Source organism: Amphibalanus amphitrite, unplaced genomic scaffold (genome assembly GCF_019059575.1).
Source record: "Amphibalanus amphitrite isolate SeventyFive unplaced genomic scaffold, NRLGWU_Aamphi_draft 000171F_arrow, whole genome shotgun sequence".
Lineage (NCBI taxonomy): Eukaryota > Metazoa > Arthropoda > Thecostraca > Balanomorpha > Balanidae > Amphibalanus > Amphibalanus amphitrite.
In genome coordinates, this window is record NW_024881666.1 from 702,015 (window position 1) to 711,151 (window position 9,137).

Genomic DNA, 9,137 nt, shown 5'->3' on the forward strand with positions numbered 1-9,137 from the left:
TGGCTTTGGTTGTAGCCTAGCAGTTTTCCCGTAGTTTCATTTGGGCCAACTGTTATCGAATTGCCCCGCCCTGTTCAAGTTGTTCCACCCTGCCTTACATATGCTGTAGATAGAATATCGATAGTTAGGTACTACCATCACCAGGGCTTTACAGCATTTGCGATGTCTGAACTAATATACGAATATAGGTACGAATAATATACGAAGTGCATGAGGTGACCAACGAACCTCGGGGCACGGATCACCGAGCTACGGCCAGTTTCACAGAGATTGTCCACCTGAACGGCTGCGTCGCTACGTGAATGTCTGAAATTTCTATCAAGGGAGCTGAACCAGACAGTCGGCATGCCCCAGGCCGAAGTGACACAGCGTGTCATTGCTGATTGGTTGGGGCATCTGCCTGTTGTTTTTGTTTGCAAGTCTTGATTATAGACGAACTGTCTGCACAGTCCGGTGTTGTTCGGATAAGCATACGGCTGCTGGCAGAGTTGCTGATCGTTCCAGTTTGCCGGCGTGCGCCTACCATTTCAAACGTTACAGAAATTGTAATATGTGATTTCAAGCTTTTACGACTAGACATCTTAATTCAAGGTAGGTACGTTTTTCGGCTACTAGTCGAGAAGAGGCTACTAGTCGGTGAAGAGCGAGAAAGCAAGAAAAATAGACAGACAGGCGGGATTAGCTAGGGTGCGAGAACGACTGGAAAACCACAAACAAACCATAGCACATATCATACGAGAAGCGAACGACCTTGAAACGGACACTGAACACACAAGATTACGAAAGAGTGCAGGAGATTATCGGAAAAGGGGCAGACAAGGAATACACGCAGGTTGCGAGTGTACAAAAAAAGAAGTTTGACGCTCTTCAGAAAGCTGATAAAAACACAGGAAAAGGAAAGGCAAAACAGGTAGTGAACAGTAGTACGAGGGTATTAAGTGAAGCGCAAATGGAGGTTCTAAGTAAAGGATTAAAGTTCGCAGTGGCGCCGACAAAGGTACCGAAAAAAGATATGATTGTAGCGATAGAGAGCAGCCTTACAAACGTGGATAGAACAACGGCAGACACGGTACGGGTGCTAGCAGCCGATATGATCCAGAAATCAAAACCACCTAAATCTAACGTCTCAAAAGAAGAAAGGAAGGCAATCAAAGAACTTCAGCAAATGGACGACATCGTCATCTTGCCGGCGGATAAGGGAAATGTGACCGTAGTGATGGACAAGGAAGAATATCAAGAAAAGGTGGACCAGATGTTGCAAGATCAGGGCACATACAAAAAGATTTCTAGAGATCCATCGAATAAGGCAGAAAAAGAAGTACGGGAAAACATAAAAACACAGCAAGCAAACATAAAGGTAAATTTGTCCAATACGAGGCTATCGAGATTTGTGGGATACCCGAAAATACACAAGGAGGGCGTGCCCCTACGCCCAGTCATCGATTCGAGAGATTCAGCGACCTACGACTTAGCGAAACGACTAACAAAAACGATTCACCCCATCGTAGGACAAACAGAATCCTACGTACAGAATTCAAGCCACCTAGTGGAGATGCTGAAGAAGACGAAGGTCGAACACAATGACTTGCTAGTAAGCTTTGACGTAAAGTCACTGTTCACTAACGTTCCGGTCGAAGACGCGTGCCAAATTCTGAAAGCAAAATTAGAAGCAGATGAAGACCTAGTAAATCGCAGTGAACTGACACCACAGCAAATTGCAGAGCTGACAAGAACTTGCCTCAAAACTACGTTTTTCAAACAGAACGGTCAATTCTTCCAGCAGACCGAAGGGGCAAGTATGGGGGTCACCCTTGTCACCGGTAATAGCGAACTTATATATGGAGACATTTGAAGAGAGAGCGCTTGAAACATCAGAACTCAAACCCAAAAAGTGGGTCAGATACGTCGACGACATTCTAGTGATTTGGCAACACGGCGAAGACACTCTAGACGGATTTTTGGATCACCTCAACACACAAAATGACGCCATCAAGTTCACCATGGAAAAAGAGGAAGATCGTGAGCTGGCCTTCCTGGACGTCAAAATCAGAAGAGAGACAAACGGATTCAGCTTCAAGATATACAGAAAAGATACACATTCCGATCTATACCTCCAGTGGGACTCAAATCACACACGAGCCTCGAAGATGGCAGTCGTGAGGTCACTAGTCGACAGGGCTTTCAAGATTTGTTCACCAGAACATCTAGAAGACGAGCTCCTGTACATACTTCGAGCCTTAAAAAGAAATGGTTTCCCAGCGAAGACGATACACAAATACATAGCACGAAAACGAAGAACATCAGAGCCGAAACCACAAACGACAGAAAACGGAGAGAACGAACAAACGACGGATCACAGAACGACACGAAACGACAGGAAACCTCGAGCAGTCCTACCATACTGCGAGGGACTAACTCACAACCTGAAGCGCCTCCTGGAAAAGAACAACATTGAATGTGCCATTTCTTCAAGAAGCCAAACACTTAGGAGCAAATTATCAACAGTCAAAGACAAACATCTACCGGAAGAAAACCCTTGCGTATACGAAATTCCCTGTCACTGCGGCAAAATCTACATCGGACAAACACGACGGAAGCTGCAAACAAGAATAAAAGAACATCAAAGAGACGTCAAAAACTGCAATCACAACGGAAGTGCCTTCGTAGATCACCTTTTTGAACCAGGAGAACACGCACCACTTTGGAACAAAACGACAGTCCTCGAAAACGAAAACAATCTCACGAAACGACTCACGAAAGAAGCGCTACAAATACACGTCAAGAAAAACGACACCATCAACCGAGTAGACGGCACCGCATTCAGTCCTTTATGGGATCAGTGCTGGTAGGGCAACGAGATCCGATCCCAATTTTGGGTACAGATTTTCAGGTCAGAAATAGCTGGAGGGATTACTTGCACGTTTTTAGATATGATGACCGTATACTATTTTTCAAGCGTGTTCACGATGCATGTCATTGTCATTGTTATATGTTTCTTGACAACGACCTCGATGCGAAGGTCGAAAATTCGAAACGAAAACAATAAACGACTAGTAGCCGAAAAACGTACCTACCTTGAGTTACAGAAATTGCATTGAAAAAGGCGAGCGGAAAGAGGGGCCAGTAGTTTGCGACAAAATTGGCCAAGCGGCTCGCGCTGAAGCGCTATCACATCTCCAAATAGGACCTTGAAACGCTATTGGAAGAGCTCTCCAAGGCTCATTACCTACCTTCGGCCCAATACTAAGCCAACGCATGGTCAATGACATGTTGGCATGCATTTTCAATCAGGACGGCGCGCCAGCTCATCGCTCTGCCAAGGCCTAGCGGTGGTGCGAATTGAACGTGCCAGGCGTCTGAAGGAAAGAGATGCTAGCCGGCTGCCCTACGGACCTCATCCTGATCGACGAACTTCGGGCTGTCGTCCAGCAGGACTTGGGCAAACAGAGGCCGGCGGCCAACCTCGGCGCCTTGTCGTTACAGCTCAAACGGGCATGATAAAAATCCAGCCGTATTTACTGCACAACCTAGTTGCCAACATGCAAATTTGCGTTCGTATGTAAGTCCCTGTTCGTGGGGAATAAACTGAACCCTAAAGAGAATCGCTGTCCCCTATGTAGTAACTTAGAGAGAACATTTTTTTTAGAGGATAAAACTTATGCCGGACCATGTAGCTCACGCATCATTCATTGCAGTTTCATCTTAGACTGCAGTCTGCAAGACGTGGCAGTTTGTTTAGGACATAGCAATTAATGTTGTCATGATCGGCATACCGCCGAGAATGTCACTATTTACATCATTATCTTACGGTTGCATATTTCAACCTTCATAACTTTTAATTTCCTACTGTTTCATATAATTTCATTTATGGCGCTGAACAAGTGTTGAACAGTTCATTTCAATAACTGCATTGTTAAACCTCCGGTAGGGTTAACCATTAAACAATGCCTATGTTAAGTGTTACTCTCGCCCCGTTCGCTATGTGTTCGCTTTATAATTCTATCAAACGTGATATCATTCCAAGAAAGCACTAATAGTGTAGAGTGTAGAAGTCATTCCCACTTATGGGACTCGAAGCGATGCAGCTAGGTAATGCATAAGGCTGATTGGCGAACTTCAGCTTGTAGACAAGACAAGGAAACGTTCTCAAAAATCAAATCCACACGTAACAAACATATTTCAAGAGTGCACGTATCTCGTTGTCGTTGTATCCGTTATTCCTCGTCGGACCTATCGGCTTTCTGAATACCGAGAGACGTCTAGAGTGTGTGTGTGTGTGGGGGGGGGGGGCGCCGCCGTTTCGCCCATTATTAAGCTAAAAGCCTTGCAAACAAAAACAACACCCAGTGATTCACAATCAAGTTAAAAGTGTCAGATCAACATGTGACCTCTGAGGTCAGGTCACGTGCATGCAAGTGCAGGGTGTTCATTAGCGAATGACGTAAAGTAAGCCCCCGCTGGAGCCCCAAATAGTCGCCGGCCATCGTGCAGATGAAGCCTTCGGCGACTCACGGCAGCGTTCAGTTCATCAAGGGTCTTGGACTCCTGAGTTAGCTCCGCAATTTGAGTTGCTTGAGGTTAAACGGTGAAGTCCAAGCAGGAAAAATCCAGACTGCAGAGTGACCAGGGGTGCTGGGATCTTGTTTAGTGGCTCGAAGGTGAAGAGAGTCTAGCAATTCTTCAGTAATCTGTCCAGTACTCACGCTCGCAATGGCTTAGGAAACCTGGGAAGGCATTTTTAAATATATGGACTTGTGATGTCAATTACAGAAAGTCGTGATACCGATACCAAACCAAATACCAACAGGAACCGTGGGAAAATACCGAAACCGAACCGACTTGGGAATATCATGGAAATGCCAACTTTTTACCAAAGTCACAGTCTCTTTTACAATAGCGAGGATTCACAATACCAACAAAATAGTAATGCCAAATGTGTTGCCTCGAAACGCCAAATACCAAGTTGGTATCAGTTTGGTATCGGTATGCCAAAAAGTTGGTATTTGATTGACATCTCTAATATGGACAATCCTCCACAAGACGAAACTGAACTGGAAACATCATCGTCCGATCCTAATGACCTCATCTCCCCTGACAGCATGGTGTCGAGGCTGGAAGCGTGCACCTTTTGGCTCACGGCTCATTGAAGCGAAAGAATGGTTCGAAAGGGTGATATTGAGTGATGAAAAGTGGCTCGCGCTACAGCAAGCACCCGCAAGAATAATACAGGCCCTTCGCCGAAGAATCCACAAAAGTTGATTCCATACAAGGATGTGCACGGAGCGAAGGTCTTGGCCGAGGTCTGCCGCACGGAGAAGCAAGTTTTCTTCGAGCGACACAACTGATTTCTATTTGTGCTATGTAAAATGTCTAAGATTTATCATTCCAACGGTGAGCTGTTTATGCAATATGTCTTACGCCTCTGGCGGGGCTGACTTTATGTCAACTTTTATTGATGACCCTGTAATTTAGAGGATAGCGTGTGGAATTGGATGTTTAAATGCGGTTATCCCGCACCGTAGACAGTGTTTACAATTGCTTCACGTGCAAAGAGAGAAAATTATCAGATGTCGTGTAACTGATTTTTTAAACGTCTAGACGATTAACAAACTGTTAAACGTCTAGTGACATTTCGTCTAGTCTGAAATATGTCGTATTTTTATATAAAATGTATTCTTTATCATTAAGCGCCCGGAAGATATCGGCGGTACGGGATAAAATTATTAAACTGCTCGTAGGTAGAAAAAATATTTTAAACGTCTCGCCTAACCGCTCGACGTTTAAAATATTTGCTCTACTTACTCGCGATTTAATATATAACCACCTCGTATTTCAGTTGGAACGGTAGTTAATATATATATATATATATATATATATATATATATATATATATATATATATATATATATATATATATATATATATATATTAACCCGCGCCCGGCTGGGGGTCCTGGATTTCCACGCCCTGCTGGGGGGGGGGGGTTTGAACACCCCCCCCCCCCTTCTAACTCGGCTCCTGGGCCACGTAGCGATACGCGGAAGGCGGCGTTCGAAAGAGCGTAAAAAATAATGAGGAAATCACTTCGGTCAATTTTTTGGTCAGGTCAAAGGTCAGATCACCAGAGGTCATTGAAGGCAAAATTTCGCCGATTTCCAGGTCGAATGTCGACAATTTCCAAGAAGCCAACGCATAACTCGGGAACCAATAGAGCTACAGCGCCGCGGAAAAGCGCATTCGATAGCCCTATTAACGCCCTTTCTTAGTAATTTCCTTAGATTTGACCTAACGTCAACGGTTTTGCCTGCAGCGGGCAAAAACTGCAAAAAAGCCGATTTTTTTCGGAAACAGTTTTTTTGCAATAACTTTTGACCCAAGCCTTGTACAAGCTTACTTTTACCGGCATCGTGTTCCTCTCGTCAAGACGAATCGAATGAACTATAACTTGACCTTGAAAGGTCAACTTAAAAATTTGACCTCAGGTCAAGGTCATGACCTGACCGGAAAGGGTCGTGTTGCATATCAGTCGATCCGTATCGTCGAGCTAAATACATCTAAGGCGTTTTCATCGCTCTAGCATGCCTCTATCAAAAGTTATTTGCGAAAAACTGCTAGATACCATTCGTGACCTAAGATGACCTCAGGGCATAAACAGGGGTCACGGACACCATTTTCATGTTCAGTGTGTCTAAACCACTTGTAATTCAGTGTTTGGGAGTGTTTATGATGTCTTTCGTCCAAAAGAGGCGCATTTCAATTTTCTCCCATTGACTTATAATGGGACCGTATTAGAGCCGGCGATAATCACGGAACATTAGTGTCGGGGCAGACTGCGGCGGGGCAGACTGCGGCGACCCCTAGGAAGAACAACTAGGGAGAACAACATTCGACAGATGGCAGCACTAGACGAGATAATCAGGCAATACTTTAATATTAATGGGAAAGAAATCATGCCAATGTTTGCCCTCACCAAGCATGTTACCACGACAATGGAAGAATGTAGTGTAGTACCCCTCCCCGGGCCCGCCGCGGGCTGGCAGCGGCGGCCGGAGCCGGTCCGACCTTTGGCCGGCCGGGTCAGGTAACCGGGACGGCCGCGCCGCGGCGCCGCGCCCGGGCCGGCCGGGAGACGGAGTCGGGCGCGCGTCGGCAAGGGCGCGGGGCACATTAGTCGAGTTGAATGTTCACTGTTCAGTCTTGAGTGCGAGTGATGTATGTGTGAATCGATATGTGAGCAGCAAAATCCAACAAGAAAACAAATCCGTGAAAGAAGGGCAACGCTGGCAAACATCACCACCATAGTCTTCCTACGCCGAACGAGTTCCACACCAACGTGCATCAGCGAGAGTAAAACTAGGATCCTACTGTGGTCGCGATGGCCCCTCGCCAGCGAAAAAAAAAACTGCAGGTATGTTACTGGACATTCCCTGCTACCTAACTAGGTCTGTCGACGGCTTTCACCGCGTGCATGGGGAGATTACCCCCCCCCCCCCGGCGCCGGGCGCCATTTTGTCTCGCCCGTTCCTCGCCGCGTCCCATAACACGCCGGTGGTGATTGCCACTTGCACCTTACTCACTCACGTGATCGCTAACGGCGATTCAATATAGCATACATGATAAGAGTTTGCCCCCATCGCGCCCCAGGGGCGTCGACACCGGTCCGACTTTTTACGACTAGTCGGACCACTTTTTCGACTAGGCGGTGCCCTGCTGTGGCTCGCGGGGGCCCCTGCTGCAGACCGCGGGGGCCCTACTGCGGCTCGGGGGCCCTGCTAGAGACCGCGGGGGCCCTGCTGCGCCTCTGGGGCCCTGCTAGACACCGCGGGGCCCTGCTGCGGCCCGCGGGGTCCCCTTCTGCGGCCGCGGGGGGCCCCTGTTGGGGCTCTCGGGGGGCCCTGCTGCGGCCACGGGGGCCCCTGCTGCGGCAACGGGGGCCCCCGCTGCGGCTCGCGGGGGCCCTGCTGCGCCTTCGCGGGGCCCTTCGCGGGGGCCCCCCACCGGTGGGGCCCTTCGCGGGGGCCCCCCACCGGTGGGGCCCTTCGCGGGGGCCCCCCACCGGTGGGGCCCCCCGAGAAAAAGTCGGACCAGTTTTCCTTACGCGTCGACGCCCCTGTCGCGCCCCCCCCCCCCCCTAGCCGAGGCCGGGCGCCGTGCGCCACATTACTGACCATAACGAGCCCCACACTGACTGCAATCAGGTGTCTCACCACCTGCAATGTGCCTGGGGAGCAGCTCACCCCGGTGTGATTTGCTCAGTGTATGAACCTGTGACTTTCTGTACATTTATCTTGTGCCCGGCCAACCAGGATGACCTCCTCTTCCGTACCTACAATGGTTCTTTCCACCAATGTCATTGCTTGCCTGGCCCCAGTCATTGACGTTTCTTAGCCTGCCATGCATTTTTAGCCCTATATACTCTTTGCTTGCCTGGCATCAGTATTGATGTCCATGGCCTACGCCCAATGCCCTGTCGCCCTGACGCCATCTTGGCGGGTCCGACCAGCCATAGCGTGATCGTGACGTCAGCTCTACGTGGCACTTCCAACGCTGGTAGCGCCGCGGGCGGCGGCAGCAACAATAGCTACTGATGGTCACGTGGTTGCCAGCGGCGCAGGCGCGGGCGTGTGACACTTGACCGTCCTCCGCACCGGGGGGGGGGGGGCGGCCGGGTGACTCATCCGGCGTGACGTCAGCTGCCCTTGAAAAGGCCATGACGGGCCTGTGGCCGGCGGTCGGACTGCCGTTGATCGGGGGTGTTGCCTTTCACCGGTCTGCAGCGGACCGACTGGGGGTCAGGTCACTGCTGGCAATGTGCCACACTGTGGATGCACGTATGCCTGCTGCTATGCTGCATTGCCGCCATGAGCCTGTCCACCGACCGTATATACCTACACGGAACGCGCACCTACCTGACACCAGTTGGCAGCGCCAGACTGTGACGCAAAGATGCATTTCCGACCCGGCGCCAAGGCTGAGAAATAATAAGGGGTCGGCAGACACCCCCTCCGGCGACGCCTGTTTGCAGTAGTGGCCCTGTCCCATCCCCTCACCTGTCCACTTAGACTCCCCTACAGACATCAAGGGCTGTTTGTGATAGCTGCATCTACACACATGCACGGCTGTCCGCGATAGCCCCA